Raw genomic sequence first — 13,465 nt, 5'->3', positions numbered from 1 at the left:
CCATATGATTTCCTTCTATATAACTTGAGCTTGTCACGAACGTCTGCTGCAAAATGGCAAATGAACCCCTTGCCCCAATACAAAAATCTCCATAATCTCTGGGTAAAGTTTATTTTCAGTGCTCCTCCAGCTGTTGTTTGAACTTGTAGATAATGTTCACAAAACAGCACTGTTTTTTTTTCGCAGGACAGAATTAAAAACACGTTTTTGCAATTTAGTTTAGTACAACAGCTTGCACCTGATTTATCTCATGGTTACAAGACATTAACTTCCCCGTATGAGGATGATTGGGCATTACTCTTTTCCCAAACGGCTTCCTGTTTGTAGGATAAGTCTCCATAGTTACCAGATACGTATAAACAGAAATCCTGAGGAAAGGTTACAGAGTGCACAGCATTATTTATGGTCTCAAGAGGTTTAAATAATGACTCAACAAATTTTGGCTTAATTCTGAAACTTCAACAGTATGGGTGTAACACAAAACCACTATCTGGATCTGGATCTGGATCTGTTTAGTGCTCCAAGAACCTGGATCTGGATCTGTATTTAAACTCAAAGTGGGCGTGGTCTAAACTGTAACAGATTCTTTTGTTTTTTTGTTTCTCTTTCTATTTTTTTTAAATATAGGTGTGTACAGGACTGTTTTTTTTTAAAATCCCATTTGTGCAGTTATTATTTTTGTTTGTACCTGCCCGCACTGAATAAAAAAAGCTCCCTGAATTTATTCAAGGGAAATGCACATACACGTACATCAGTTTCAGCAAGACTGAATTGAGTTACATTAACACAGTTTGTTTTTCGCACACCCATCATGATGTGATCAGGTATTTTCAATGCCCTGAATAAAACCAAAGCCTGTGCTTTCACCCAAACTCAGGATTAAACCCGGGTCACTTGTGAGACAGTGACATTTCCCACTGTGCTGTTATACAGTCTGTATTATACTGCGTTAATTAAGTTAATTTTAATACTACTTTGATTGATCATGTGAATTGATCATGGTCATGCTGCATAATTGAAACAAATAATTAGAAACTTGTTTCCATGATTAATTATGTAAAAATACTCTTTTCTAACAAGTTTTTATTAATTTATTAAAGTACAAATTTCAGGAAGCAGCTGATTTGATGTTAAAATTTTGTACTTAATCTTTACGCATGTAAAATGTTATAATTTTACAGCTTTTTCCCTTTTAAATATTTTGATTTCTTTTTTTAGAAATAAAAATATATTTTTAAATATAAAAAAATTATTTTTGTAGCAATGAACAGGTTGTGAATGAACTGTACATTGTAATGCATATTGTGTATCATAAAATTCCTTCAAGAATCATGATAGGTCATGATTTTTTTTGTCATATTGCTCACCCCTACCTGCAGTGACATTTTCTCATGAATTTTGTTGGCTCTATTTCCCAAAATGTAAAAAAAAAAGCATCTTTCACAGTTTTCAGCATGAATGTGGTCTTTCTGTCTGTAAACTTCATATCTGACCACTCATCCACATGAAAGTAAAAATCCATATCCTGATGCATACCTCTAGTCTTAACCAGATGCCATGTAAACATTTCTGGCAAAAAAAAGAAAAAGAAAATGAATGGTGTATAGCAATAGTAATAGTGTATACGAATAGTCACATATCGCAAATAGTGCAGATATAGTGTATCTATTCCTATTCAACAGGTCATTAAGAAGAATGAATATTAATAAGCATTAGAATTCTGCTTTATCAAAGTTAATTACTAGCGAGAAACAGATCACTGCAATAATTGGTGAAAAATACAGTGCACAGGAATGATTTTAAATGTAAAATTGCAGTAAGTAAAACCACTTGATATGTTGAACACTAGGGAATGGTACAAAAAAGCAGTTATAGAGTTAATAGAGACTCCAGCAGCGGACTCTGTCCTGGTGTCTTGCACGGACGTCACCACTGTCTCGGACGCCTGCACACAGAGCCGTGTTTTTTCTCAGACGCACCATGACACCACCCTGGTCAATATGGCATGAAAACAGCCTTCAAACCCCTTTCACTGAGGGACAAAAGTCCAGCCAGCCATTTCATGACCACAACAAGAGTGACATTTACCGAAGAGAAAGCTCTAATCATTATGTGACGATGCATTCATTAGCACTCAGTTCCATGAGGGAGATAATGAGCGGGAGTCGTTATGAGGATGACGCTGGAAAAGTCGATGTTCTAATGTTTCATCTGCACACCTAAAGTCAGCAGAGTCACCGTGTGGCATTTCATCATTACAGCCGGTCAATATCGCGTCAAGCTAAATATCACATTAGAGTGGCATAAATCTCAGAGAAGCAGAGCAGTGGGGTGAGCTGAAAAAGATTTGCTTCCTCTTTATGCAGAATTATTAATGTAGAGTAATGAGCTGGTCGGGAATTTTAAGGTCAGCAGATTTGAAGACCATATTTTGAATGCATGGTTCATCATGGATTTGCCATTAATGAACTCATGGGTTTTTAATCTATTGATTATTGCTGCTCATTTAAAAAAAGGCCTTTATAGGTTACAGAACACAAGCTGCAAATGGTCAGGGTGATACTGTGAATGATAATGTCAATAAACCCTGATAGTACAAGTTTTAACTCCCAGTTAAAGCATTAATTCCCCAAACATTACCTAGCTATCTTTGTTTTCAGACAATTTCTGGTGTTTGCTAACCAGGTTTTGCTTGGACAAATTTTCTCTTATTAGATAGTTTTGTTTGGGGCTAAACATTTACATCTAAACATATTGCTAATTAAATTTAGAACATATGCTAATTAAATTAAACATATGCTATTAAATTTTATTTTAGGGTGTTGGTGACCTTCTTCTAATTTAAACCATCTCCAAATAAGCTTGAGCTTCAGTTTGCTGTCTAAATCCACAACCAATTTCCTTAGCTAGCTAGTAACTGATTTTGGTAAGTGGCCATTGTCTTAACTAGTTAAGAAGTTTTGTTTTTTTTTTTCATTCCCTAAATCTGACATACAATAAGGAGGAGTTAGCCCATTTATAACTTTGTTTTTGAAGCTGTAAATCTACTTGCTCCTTCTTATATGTTGGATTGTCTAAGATCATTAAACACAGGATTACTTTCTTTTGCAAGAACAAAACACACAAGAAGCAGTGAGGCTGCTTTTAGTGTTTACGCTTCCCAACTGCAGAACTCCCACCTATAAGACATATGGCAAGCATCCTGAAGTTAAAAAAAAATAAAAAGTTCTCTAGCTTTTCTCTAGTTTTGTATTTGTATCTTCTTTCTTTCTTTCTTTCTTTCTTTTTTTCTTTATTAATATGTATTCTTCTTATTATTATTATTATTATTATTATCATTATTATTATTATTATTAGGGGGCCAAGCACCAAAGGTGCGTAGGCACCCTATTGTTATTCTACCTTTCTTCTTCTTATTCTTCTGCATCTTTTTCTTGTGCTGGCTAGTGTGTCTGTAGCAGCACATAGAACCGTCTGTTAAAAAGTTGTGAAGTTTGGCAGACTGATTGGGGAGGGTCTAAGGAATATTCTGACCAAATTTGGGCCAAATGCTGCCAACTTTCTAGCGCCACCATTGAGTCTAAGTTGGGCCTAATTGCCTAATGGAAGTACATTTATGGTCATAACTTTTGAACTGTGTGTCCAAAATTTAAAAGCCTGTAATCGGCCAATGAATCTGACAGCGAAGCCACCAAACAGGAAGTGAGGCAATATCTCAGCAACGACTTGACACTGACACAACTCACTGACACAAAACTTGGTAGGCATCTTCAGGACCTTGACCATTGGACAGGCACCACCTGTGGACAAAAACTGTGACAACTTCTATAATTATCCTAATTTAATTTTAAGAACTTGTGCTAAATTCACAATATATTCCTATTTCCTATTGCTATATTCTACATTACTATGATTCTAAACAGACGTGAATGTTCATCAGCGTCTGAATTTCAAGAGTACTTCCTGTATGCCAGTTTGAAATTCATTGTAATTAATGTCATGCCTTACAAAAGTTATCAAATGATTTTTTGATGTTTCATATAGTTTTCCATATTTTATATACTTGAATCCCTTTGCCTACAGTTATGGCTCTGCTTTTCTGTGTTTGCTTAGGCAACAATTAGCATGTCTGTGAATGTGCGGTTCACCAAGTCTGGGTGCTTGGCCCCTGAAAATGCTGCTTGCAGCTTTAACTATTATTATTATTATTATTATTAATAGTAGTAGTAGTAGTAGTAGTGGTAGTAGTAGTGTTTATGATGATGTTGATAATAATTAGAAGAAGAAAAAAGAAGGGGAAATATAAATATATACACACCATGTTGCGACTGTTAATCTTCAGTAGTTTAGCAAAACAATACTTCAACAAAAAATTTTGAGTATATACATACAGTACTGTGCAATAGTTTTAAGCACCTGTTTTTTAGTATAGATTTTATTATAGATTTTTATTTTATGACTTCTGCATTATTGAGTCAGTGCAAAAACATTTTAGATTCCCAAACATTTCTTTTCCAACAAAAAATTAAATGTTACAGAAAAATGTTTATTCGTCAGTAAAGAAAGCAGCATATTATGTAACAGACCACGTTTCAGGGGGAAAAAAATCATGAAAACTGCTAGGGTTTGCATGAAAAAAAGAAGCAAGTGTGACGGTCAAAGTCTCCAGAAGGATTGTGGCAGATTCTCCAAGATGCTCAGTAACACTTACTAGTGAATTTCCTTATAAAACTCCACGCACTGAACCTGAGACTAATGATGTATTTTTTTTTTCCACACCAAATATTGACCTTGTTTAGTTTATTACTGCTTACTTCTTTTTATAGAAATTTTTTATATGGAAATTTTTAATTTTGTTATTTTTGAAGGCATCTTTGCTTGACAGCATTTCGTTGCATGTGCCTAAGACTTTTGCATAGTAATGTGTGTATATAGAATATCTGTAGATATTTGCCCTTTATGTATGCTTGAGAAATATGTGCTTAAGCATACTTTTTATTTATTTATTTATTTATTTATTTAGCATTGCAGTTCAGTTCTAGTTTCTCCATTTAAGCAGCTCAGCATTGAACCAAAAAAAATTAAAATACAAATAAATTTCCTGCCCTGAAAATGATTCTTCATCCCGCCTTTATCACACAACCTGCCTTGCTTTGTGCCTCATTAAGTCAAAGAAACTTCAGATTTCTGTACTCGTTTTGTTCCGTAATTTCGATGAAAGGCTTTAATTGTTGTTGCTAATTTTGATCGCTGGTCCTTCAGCTTGATGGGAGCAGGAGAGGAACCGAGAAAGCTGTTTGTCTGATCACTAAAAGGACTAATTGGCCGCAGACTCTTTGAAAAACGGCATACAAGAACTGTGCATCCAATTAGCAGACACAGAATGTTAAATTGCCATAGTGCCAGGGATTTAGAGCATAATAAACTCAAGGGCTAACATAAAAACGCCCCGACATGCTTGGATGTTTCACAGTCGAAAAGTATTCAGTAAATGCATGCAGTCACAGTTTTGTCTTTTATGACTACAGCGCAAAGTAATGGTGGAGAAACAGTGTAATTAGTGACAATCTAGTGTTCCTTTAAAACCATTAGCATCATTATGGGAGGTCTTTGATTTAATAATGTCTCTTACTATTTTGTCAGATGTTCAGGAGTATTTTTTGCTTTGAGCATATGCTGTGAGTTCTCCGTGTCATAGCATTAAGCAAAACCCGGCGAGGGAGTCGAGGTGAATTGTAATGACTAATGACGATGATTATAATAATAGTAACAAGCTAATGACATAATAAGGTAATAACAGGAGCCTTTAGAGTGGCCCAAGAATTTGTAACTCTTCAAGTCCACAGATGCTTAGCATCTGAAATAGCCTTAATGTGGACTATGGATGAATAGCAGCATCCTGCTATTGAGATACAGTTGTATTTTTTTAAATATCTGTATATATTTCACCAAGCTCATTCTTTCTGGCCATCAGTGCAAATAGCTGCTTCAAAACTGAGATTGATGCTCAGGGGTAGATGAGCTGCATTATAATGGCTGTTATAAGAGCTTGATCACAAAATATTACCAGCCTTTTGGCAGCAGATCATTCTGAAGCTTGTCGTAATGCAGCCATAATATCACAATTCGTCATTCAGAGTTCAACAGATAAATGCACTGGAATGGGAAATTAGGCCCTGACGTGGCAGAGGCTCTTTAACTACTTTAGATCTCATTGATTTCCATATCTTGGTGTTAATGCCAGTGTTCTCTGATGTTCTGCTTTGGCTCAAAGTATTGCTCTGGTCCATTAGAGCAGAGGTATTCAAACTGCGGGAGGCACCACAATCATTGGATATTTAAATGATTGTATCAGGCCTGACAACATTTACACATTTTGTGTAGAAGCTCTGCATTTTAACACTGGAGTACACAAAAATCACTCAAGTATATGCCAAAAACAGGAGTCTGGCAGATGAGCCAACAAAACTGGCAGATGAGCCAGTCGACATATCTGGAATGATTGACAGTTGTGTAGGTGATTTGAACTCTTTGATATGAGCGAGCACCCAGGAAGCTCTGCCCCCTTCCTCCCATCTCACATTAGTAAAGGTTTGGTTGCTACTCTCATCTCAGTCCAGTTTTCCCCACTTGAAAAATGCTCCGATGGTCAGAAAATGGCACATTTTGTTTTCGACCAAAAGAGAAAAAGGCTGAAAATGTAAATTGCGTAATGCGTTTTGCTACAAAACCCAGCATATCATAGATCCAACAACAGATTTTACAGTAGGTTTGGGAGCTTTTCTTTTCTTAGACAACCCGTTATTCACCAAATTTGCTGATAGATTTGGCAAAAGTTTGATTCTGGTCTCATTTAACCACAACAGACAACACCAACTGTAGATCTAATTATCCTTTAGTGAAGTTCAGGTGCTGCATTTTGTGGGTCGCAGCACTTCCAGGTGTTTTTTTTATTGGGGACTTGACATTTAGTTGTTGACTTTAAAACTTTACAACCATAAGAATCAACTAAACCGTGCAATTCTGATTCTTAGAAAAGTTTCTAAGTACAATATAATATAATTACTATAGCAATAAACAGTAAAACAACAAATAAACAAACAAAAAAAGAATTAAATCATTATTGGTTGTTGCACTTACAATTTCATGCCTTTTCTTAGGTATACTTTTGTAATGTTTTTAAAGTAAGTACTAATGCTGCTAATGCAGTAGGCATAAAATAGTCAGGTAATAATGAAATTTATACACACACAGCCATCTGGAGCGTTTGTGTTAAAGCATCAGCATTAGGGGTGTCAATATTTTTTCCATGTATGTTTCTGAGTGTAAATAAATACTCTTAGAAAAAATAGAATAAAGCTCTTTATATCTGGTAATTATTTTTTGTCAGGGAAAAGTATTTGTTTGAGTGGAAATTTTGAGTAATTTCAGTAATTCATTTTTAAAAAATTTATAATTTCTAATTATAAAGTAATTATTTGGCAATAATTCTCAAGTATGGATTTAATACATCTGTTTGAAGGTATGTTGTGATGAGGAAATCTAAAGTATTTACCATTAGTAATGAGTTATAAGGGTTTAAACAATATACTATAAAATAAAATTGGCTTCTTTTACAAAGAACATTGTTTTTTAAAACTGAAAATATGATCGTTTTTCTTAGTAAGTTGAGTTTAATAAATGGCACTGCAGTCATCACTCACCTAGTATTTTCTGTCAGTAAGTCATCTCTCACTTAATATTTTTGACTTTTGCTACGTACATCTCAAAAGAAACTCTACTTATTACTCACTGCGTTTTCAAACATTTCTCTATAATCGTATATTTGTAAAGTCATAAGGTGACTTTTTAGCATCAGACATCTTCAGATTGAAATTCCTAACAAATCAAAACATGTGTGACAGAGAGAATGACACCTAATTCCCATCACTGTACTGTCTGCTGCTATGTACACTAGCTCTAGTATTCAGCTAGTTTGTATAGTCATGCTAGCTAACAGATAGCTGTATAAAGCTGTTGTTAGTTAGCCGTAGCTAAAGTAACTAAAATCACTGTGATTTGAAGCAGACATCCTCTTCTTTTACTTTCATACTTTAAGCTAGGGCTTTGCAATCCTCTAGGAGTTAGTGGTGGCTTTGCAGGGCGTTTTTGAGACTTCAATGGAAATGTCAATGACACAATAAGTTACATTTTAACAGTATATTATATATTATTGTTTTATACTATATGTATAAGGGTGTCGTATGTGTAATACGTACACATATAATACAGACTTTCTCAAGTGTGTAAAATGTTTGAAGCAGGTTTCTAATCAAAGCTTTCTTAAAAAGATGTTTGGAAGCAAAATATGAAAATCTAAAACTAATCAAGTTGCGTAGAATAAAAAAGCAACAAAAGCTGTAGATAAGTAAAACCAAACTTTTTCAACAAGCAGAAGATTCACTTAACGTTAACCTGCTTAACATCTCTGGGTGTACTGAGGCAAATAATTTAGGTTGAAAGGGTTCAGCTGACAAAAAAAGCTTTAAGCAAATGTAACTGTTTACAAATTTCTGCTTTAACATGAGTGAAGAATTTGAAGTTGTACTTCAACTTTAACCAGAGGATTTATTTGGATAAGTAATTGTACTTTTACTTACGTAGAGAATTTGAGTAACTCTGTTCAGTTGTACATTCATCATGCTATTAATTTTTCCATACACTTATATCATTTTTATGGAGGAAAATAACCCTTAAAAACTTAAAGATTGTTTCTGTCTGGCCGTGCTCTCTGCTTATGAATGCCAATGATCCCACAAAGGACAACAACATAAATGTCTCAGCATCAGTTTGGGCAGATGTGTGCAGGCATTTATGATTTGTACAGCAGCTGCCGTGCCGTTTTTTTTTTTTTTTCTTAGCTATGCTTTGTTACAAAAGTGAAACTCAGACTGTAATGATGTAGTATTTTCCAGGTAAAAGGCAGTTTAGTCACGGTAATTATTGAGATGTAGATTGCAGGGTCAGGCTGTGAACAGTCACACACACACATGATTATGCTATGTGCAGTGTTCAGAGGAAAGGTATTCCTCCTTTACCCTGTGTATATAATTACCAGTTTAAACACTTCATCATTGTCAGTGTTCCATCACAAAAACAGTGTGTGGCTTTTACTTAATTAAATTTCATGGCCGGTGATGTGACTTTGAAAAGTGAGATCCATCTTTCACTAAAGAGAAAAAATCCGCTCACCTTTTGATTAACGTTTTATGGTTAGACGCTGGGTAGGCAGTTTAAAGGAAATCGAACATAGCATGCTTTGAATATTGGCAGAGGTATTTAAGATTTCAGGCTGCAAAGATTTCTAGTTTCGCTTGCATACAAAGTAGAATTGGCTTAGCTCTGTAGCTCCATCGTTTGGTCCTGAATGTTACAGTCTGTGTAGATGGAAATCGTACCTCGAATGTCACTGTGAATTTGTGCAAACAGCTGAAAATAAAAAAAACAAAAAAAATCATGTTTTCTGCCAAAAAATACTTTGACATCTCTACCTTAAGAAAACATAAATATACTTCATACTTCATGGCATGGAAGTGTTTTATTTAGGTTATTTTCTAACCTTGCCTTGGCTTTCTGCCTGTAAAGATCATGTTGTGTAAGGAGCCAGTTTAACAAACCTGGTGGTAAAAACTGTCAGTCTGCCAAAACATGTCTAAACCCTTGCTAGCTAAATGTGATTTTTCTCGTGTCACACTTTGTTCAGGTTGCTGGATAGCTGTGTGTCGTAGTGAAACAGATACAAGCCTAATCAGTTCTGTTTGTTAAAATGTCCATGATGCGCCTGCACTGTCACAGCATCATCAAAACAGAAGAGTGCTTAATGTTAAAGTAATCTAATAAAAAGATATTAATAAAAAGGAATCGAGCCCAGAGAAATGAATTGGCGTAATTAATCAGAAATTATTCAAATGAAAAAGATACAATGCAAAAAAAAAAAAAAAAAAAAAATCAGGGGTGTAAAAACAGCCTTAAATACATTAAAAATTGTTTGTTTATTTAATTGAGAAATGTTAGTGAAGCAAGTGATTCACTGACATTTTATTTCCAAATAAAAATAACACACGCATATTATACACATACACAGATCAGCTCAGATCAGATTATATTAGCTTTATTGTCTCCCTTAGGAGAAATCTGTCTTGGGCAATCGAGAGAACACAGCTGACATTATAATACACATACGCAATCAAACTACATTGAAATGCAATTGCACCCAGATCTGTATAAACAGCAGAACATACACAGCATACAGTAACCAAACATACACATAACATACATCAGTTATTGCACTAATCATTCTAGTAAATCATGATTTACATGTAACACACTGAAAGTGCACACTCTCTGCACTGTCTTGGCCAACAGTGAATGTGATTTGTTACTCGCTTTTCAGTGTATGAATCAGCACTTAGGGCATTGTTTTTGACAGGACGCTACTTAAGCCGAAAGCCGTCATCTCGCCATGACAGCAAGTGTGCTCTGCTTTCTTATTGCTAAAGGTGGACGCTGGTGTGACAGTCTGTGTGAGGCAGTGTGAGACTGTGACGCAGAAAGGAAACCTCCGCCACCAAGGCCAGAGCGTAGCAGCTTCTTTTGGATCATTTGTCACATTTACAGCTCTCTGTTCTCCCTGAGCTGTCTCTGAGACATGTGCAGTGAATCTGTCTGTCAGTTATAGTCCACAGAGACTCATTTATGCTTTTCACACACTGCAGTTTGAGCTTTTCAGCCTCCTGGAATACGTGACCAGGAATATGTGACTTCTGATGGAGGTTTCTGTAAATAAACACTATAAAATATGAAATATTTATACCAGTGCGCTATTTAATTCTCAAATCTGATTGGTCAGAAGGTGTTGATTGTATTGTCTATAACAGCAGCCACAATGCATTTGTTCTAGTATGATATCGCTTCTCTAGTAACAGTTCATTCACAGAGACTTGTATGGCAGAGAAGCCGCATGAACCAACTTAAAAAAGTGTAATTTTTGATATGGTAAAGTTTGGTGTGAGGGAAAACTCACAAATACAGCATTGAATGAAGGAGTCTCTAGTGTCGGCACTTTTTCCTGAAATTCTTCAGGAGAGAGGACTTTGTTGTTTTATGGTTTCTCTGTGTCATGAAAACCTGCATTTTTTTTTGTCTTATTAACTTCAAGTGAGGAAAAAAGAGAGACTGGTGAGGGAAAGTAACTATTATAATGTCATTTAGTAAATAAATTACTGGAGGTATAATATAATATGAACATACTGTGCATACAAGATTGTCAGAGACCTATACAATATTATAGGTGTGATACACTCCTACTTTCTGGTGTGTGTGTGTGTGTGTGTGTGTGTGTGTGTGTGTGTGTGCGCGTGTGTATACACTCAGTCAGGATGTGTTTGCCTGTTTTATTGCTCATAAAGGTTTGTGCTCATGAGACAACTTCCTGTCTTGTGTGCTAGGATCTTGGTGACATTATCATTAAGGCACCATAAAAAGTCTTACTGGCATTAATAAGAGGCGTTCTGAATGTCAAGTTAGGAGTAACTCCAAGATTAATAAATACCATCTTAATCTATAGAGACAGATTTCCAATAATACCTCTTATTCTATTTTTTTTTTCTTTATTTAATTTTGAAAACCTATATTAGTCCAGTGAACAATGGTGGATAGACAGTTTTCCAATTAAAGCAATACGCCATCATCACACATCAAGACACAAGTCTTTTAGTTATCGACCACAGTAAGAACAATATAAATCAGTGTTAATGCTGTAGTTGCTGAAATCAAAGTCACTAAGAAACAAGTCTAACATGAATGCAAAACAGAGTTCACCAATTTATACTGACTGACAAAAATGTTGTGGAAAAAGCAAGAGATAATTGCTGCATATAAATATTACTGCATTATTGGGAACATTAAGAGCAAATGATGGAGGTTTAATAATGAACATTAGAAAGAACAATGTCATTCTTTAGTGTAAATACAATTCTAATTCAACACACAATAAATGCTTAAAACAAGAGTAAATACCTCACATTGTACTAACTTCATCAAACTAGTTTTTTCCCCACCCACTAGCTAGGATTAGCCTATCACAGAACAGCTACTAACAGAGAGTGTTGCTTTCTTTGAGTCCCACAAAGCCAGACATCGCATCTGCTGAAACTGCTGCTCATGCTACTGCAACGTAACACGGTAGCGCAAAACACTCTGAGCAAAGCACTAACTCAATTCAATTCAATTTTATTTGTATAGCACTTTTAACAATAGACATTGTCACAACATAGCTTTATAGGAATCTGGATGCAGATATAGATGCGTAATGAACAATCCAGAGGTGACAATGACGAGGAAAACTCCCTGAGACAACATGAGGAACCAGACTCAAAAGGGAACATCTTCTGTGTGACATCAGATAATAATCATTACAGTATATAGGTGTAGAAGATTAAAGATAAACAGTGACAATGACAATAAACTCCACTTGACTTGACTCGACTTGCTGAGTGTGTTTACAAGATGTTCAGTATGAACAGAGTCCTGGGATGAGTACAGGACAGTCTTTATGATTACAGCAGCAGCTTTTAGGTACAAATCTATAGCATCCAGGTGAGATTGAGAATAAACTGTTTTCAGGAGTGCAACCTGTGGAACCATCTTCATCAGCAGAAAGTGAGTCACAAGTGCAAAAGTAGAGCATCAGGATGAATGAGCATCAATAGAAGGGCATACTGCCCTCTTCTGCATACATGAGGCATCAAACTAGTGTTTTGGTCATAACATAGACTAACATGCTAGCGTGACAGGAAGCAGAAAGTCAAATTTGCTTAGCACATCAGTAGCTGTTCCTATTAATGCCTAAAAACTCCAAAATCACCAAAATCAAAAAGTTTCAGGAAAGAGGTTTTTTATTTATTTTTATTAATATTTCAGGAAAGGGGTTTTTTTATTGAGTCCTAAAACAATACATTCATGAGACATGACTTCTACTATCTTTCACTATGTAGTATTGAGTAGAGGTACGTGTTTGTGTTGAGAGATGAGCACAGTTATGACTTTCGTATCGTGTGAATCGAATAAGCCACGCCTCCTAGTTCAAATTTAACTTGCCTCGGAAGTGGGAAGTCAGAGCTTGTAATTATGGCGTTTTTGACCACCATACACTGGAGGTACAAAGTGTGGGGAAAAAAAAAAAAAATTGGACGTCTCCATGTTCATCTAAGACAGCTAACTGTGATGAGTGAGGTATATTTTCTCCCTCAAAACAGCGAACTGTATAGTCAGTGTTATAGATTTAACCACGAATATGTCTGTATTTTGATGCTGGGAGTGGCCATGTTGATTTGATGTCACTTGCTGATCTTGGAGTTGAAGAGTCAATCCTGAGTTCCTAAATAGGATTTTTTTTTCCCTAGTTTGAGGTTGGAAATTACGAGTT

At 35.5% G+C, this 13,465-nt stretch overlaps 1 protein-coding gene across 5 annotated transcripts in view; it reads left to right on the top strand.

Annotated features, from left to right (window-relative positions):
- Window positions 1-13,465, top strand: part of gulp1a (GULP PTB domain containing engulfment adaptor 1a) — a 214,454-nt gene that overhangs the window by 178,421 nt on the left and 22,568 nt on the right. The window lies entirely within an intron of this gene.

This window comes from Pangasianodon hypophthalmus, chromosome 5 (assembly GCF_027358585.1).
Source record: "Pangasianodon hypophthalmus isolate fPanHyp1 chromosome 5, fPanHyp1.pri, whole genome shotgun sequence".
Taxonomy (NCBI): Eukaryota; Metazoa; Chordata; class Actinopteri; order Siluriformes; family Pangasiidae; genus Pangasianodon; species Pangasianodon hypophthalmus.
The sequence above is the reverse complement of the archived record's forward strand: the minus strand, read 5'-3'. Positions and strand labels throughout refer to the sequence as shown.